We start from the raw sequence: 4,246 nt of genomic DNA on the forward strand, positions 1-4,246 counted from the left end.
ACATTTCCCGTGGACCGAAGTTGCTGCCAAACGCTCAAAAAGTATGTCTCTATCGGCCTTATTCGTTGAATTATTTTACATTTCTAAGGAAGTTTTAACCCAGTTGTTTACATTTTGAGAAAAGTACCATTCTGACTTCTGATGCGCACAAAAGTACTCATTAGCGAAAATTATTTGAAATAGTACCTATCACCAGTTTATTTATTTAAACCCCATCACTCACTATCATACCCACCCTTTGATGTATATCACCAGTTTATCAGATTTTGAAAGTGCGGCAAAAAAAAAAAAAAAAAAAAACCTCTCATTATCACAGGTTTATTGCCATTTTTCCAGGTTGGTGACTTTCGGCATCACCCCCCCCCCCTTTTCTGGCTTAAAAAAAGAAAAAAGCTTCCCTAAGTTCCTTGCGAAAGTTTAGTGAGATGAAATAGAAAAATGGTGTTAAAAGTTTTCGCTATCTGAAAAGTATCCGCAAGCATTTGACGAAATAGTACTTAGTTCAGCCAAAAGTTCTCAAGTGCTCAGCAATATTTGACACCCCTCGCAATACAAATTATATTAAAAATAACATTTAACCTTGCGTAAGTTTGAGTTTTAATGCCTCTAAAATTCTGAAAAATATTCCCCGAATGTTAATTAACTTCAAAAAATTCCATACGACTCGACTGTTTAATTTACGTATTAACTTACTATTTAAAAAACGAAATTACTTCCCAGCTATTAACCAACCTATTTTTAAATACAAGCTAAAATTTCGCCTAAATCTAGTTTCATTAGCAGAATGAAGTAATATCATTAATTAGGAAAGCAATTAAACTTGGAGATACAAGTAAACTAAATCAATCAAGTCCCCTCCAAAAAATATTATGAGCTCATTTCAAGCTAAGATAGGTTACTAATTTCTTTGAAGAACATAATCTTAATTAGGAGATCTAATCTTCCAAATGCAATTAAACCAAATAGGCAAATCGTTTTTGCTGAAAAATATCAAAGATTACGCCACAGCTAATACTGCAAATCTGGTTCTCAAGAAAAATGGACGAAAGCAATTAACTTTGATTTCATTTAATTTAATAAAATGCGATCTTTTTAGCCAGACATCTGTGCAACTTAAACTAAAAAATAGTCTTCCTCAAGACACGAAATTTGCATACCCTAATAAGAATCCAACCAACAAGCTTGGAGTCAATTGAAAGAGTTTTCCGTTGTGCAAAGCGAAATACTCAGGAAAAGTAAAATTATGTTTCAAGACATGTAGAGGAATAAGATTATGCACTAAAATGAACTTTTCAGAAAGTGTTTAAGATAATTCTTTCCCATTTACAATGATGGAATTCTTAAATTCGTTCTTTATTGAGCATATCGTCGCTGAAAAAAAAAAAAAAAAAAAAAAAAAATAAATAAATAAATAAATACAAAAAAAAAAAAAAAAAAAAAAAAAAAAAAAAAAAAAAATCGAAAAACGAGTTATATCCACCACAGAAATGTCTAAAGTCGATTTTCTAATATGACCAATGGGCGTATCTCTACACAATAAATAGTAAAAAAAGTTTTGTCCCTCACACTGGTGGCGGTTCTCAAACAATACAGTAAACTGGAAATCTTTAACTCGGTTTTCTACAAAATGCTTAAAAGTGAGATACGCCCATTCGGTCTTTTAGCGACGATGTTTTAGTTTTTATTTCTCCCTGAAATGTTAATCCTTCTTTTTTCAATCACCAATTGTTTAAAACTCTCACTTGACCGTAGTTGATATTCCTTTCCGATTCCGAGTCACAACTGACTACAACTGTATTTATGTCGAGGACTGCATACTAAGTGCCTTGCCTCCATTATTTTTTATACCGATAGATGGCAACACCATCACCGGATCGAACAGTTAATGAGAATTTAGAACTAGTCCAGGAGCTAATAGCTACCTGGTGCTAGCACCCCCAGAGGTATCGTTTCACTTGGAGGACATTGAGACCACGAGCATATTTAACGTCGCCCAGTCCCCTTTAATGACGACGGTGGGTCTTCGACCATCGAGGTTCGAACTCAAGACCCTCCGGCCCCGAATCCGACACTCTACCGATCGGGCTACCACTGCCCTGATCTTCCTTTGATTTTATTTTTTTCTATTCTGTAATGCAAACTCCTCTGGTCCGCAGGCCTCCGCGAGTATGTCTCTCCTCTTGGACAGCGACTTCCACGTCCCACGGAGTACTGTCCGATATTTTAACGCGAAACCTTACTCGGATTTTCGCATGCGTCAGGTCTCTTCTGATTTTAACAAAACAGGGGTGATAGCAAGAAGGAAGTAACGAGCAAGCAAAAACTGAATGCATCGGAAAGTGCGCTTCCTTAAACCATCATCCCTTTTTCAATTGGAACCGTTCGTAGCTGCTAGTCGCGGAGTTCGAGAACAGACAGTAGACTCTCGTTATGCCATATCCTCTCGACTTAACACAATTATTTTGAAACAAAAGCAGCACCCAGCACAAAGTATCCTGATTACAACACACAGCATCAAGAATACAAAATGGCGCAGCGAAGAGGGGGGGGGGGGGTAAAACAACCCCCAGAGGCATTGGTTTTAACATAAATGCGTATGCTAATACAGTAGATTAAGCATATATGAAAGAACTTTTGATCAAGAAACCCCCTCCAGAAGGTGTTTTCGATCAAAAAACCCCCTCCAGATGTAATTTTATCAAAACAAGCCCCCCAGAAGTTTTTTTTATAAAAAAAAAAACCTCCAGAAGATATTTGTGATCAAAAAACCCCCTCAGAAGGTATTTTTGATCAAAACACCCCTCCGGAAGATTTTTCTGGCTGCGCTTGTGAGAACATGACATCCTGTCCCTGGCTTTCATTCTCCCTTTTTGCAATAATGCTCACATAGGAATTAGTTTGGGCTGAACTGGATGAAACTCCCCCAAAATAACATAAAACATAAAATAACTTTTTTTAATTCGGGACTCAAAAAATGCATTGTGTCGATAAAGACACACGATAAAAATGAAACTTTGAGGAAAGGATTGTATTGCCTGTGAGTTTGACGAACTCTATGAACCAGTAACTCGTCCAGAGGACAGGCCAACCTATCCTTCATTGTGGTTCCATGAGCGCTTTGGATCCAGACGTTTCAAGTACTTGTAAGTGCACTTTACTGTATTCGCTGATTACCATGTCGTAAAAATAACTGATGAAAAGTTGAATAAAACGAACTTTCAGTAAATCTAGCATGGTAACTACTTTATTAAAATGAATAACAGCTATTCCCTATTCTCATACCTAACTTGGTTTAACAACAAAATTGTGTATTAGATTATCCGCAACAAGAACTCTAAACAATACTCGAAATGCGTTGGTTATACACACGTGTTTCAACGGATGCTATGTTGATAACCTCAGGAATCGCCACACAGTGCATGCAACCACGGACAACGAGAAAGAAAGAAAGCAAGAAGAGCGCAGTGCGACTTTTCGTCCCTTCCGTCACACAAACAAAAAGGTAGCGGATCAGAAATGCAAAGCCCTCGCATAAAACGTTTCACTTCAAAATTGGGTGATAGGGCTCACATCCTCAACGAAACTACATCTGTGTAGGTACCACATTTCGTGTATGCAACGCCGAAAATTCGAGCAATGTAAATAGCGCTTTAATTAGTCTGCAAATTAAGGTTGCACAAAGGTGAGACTCTGAATGAGTTCCTTGTAAAATTTCAGATTCACCGGTACCTACTCTACTCCCGGTGTTTCTCGAAGAGATTAAACTTCAGATGCACACCGGTTTTGATAGTATAGATAATAGTAGAGAAACGGCACCAGCTCTTTCACCACATGCTTAAGACATCGCTCTTAGGTTAACTCAACTCTTTGAGCTTTTTAATGCATTTACAAGGAGATCTTATGGTCTCGGAAATTCAGATCGGGATGAAATTCAACAAGTTTAGTAGTACCCCTTGAGATTATCCCGACAGTAAATTAATTTGGTATATATGATGTATATATTTTACTTTATTACTATTATTACTATTTCAAAGAAAAGGGAGTAAAAGAGAGAGCCCGTCGTAGTATCTCGAGTACTCTTGCTACAACCGGTTTGCTCTTTTTACATAATATGCCTTTTAATGTAACTTTTTTCGTCACTATTATATTATATTATTCCGGTTTTACATACTTAATTTCCAAATTGAAAGCCGATTTTTAGCCCTTCTTCTCATCCTCTTCTGCAAACATCGGAGGAAGAAACAGA

The sequence above is a fragment of the Uloborus diversus genome, unplaced genomic scaffold (assembly GCF_026930045.1).
Source record: "Uloborus diversus isolate 005 unplaced genomic scaffold, Udiv.v.3.1 scaffold_579, whole genome shotgun sequence".
Taxonomy (NCBI): domain Eukaryota; kingdom Metazoa; phylum Arthropoda; class Arachnida; order Araneae; family Uloboridae; genus Uloborus; species Uloborus diversus.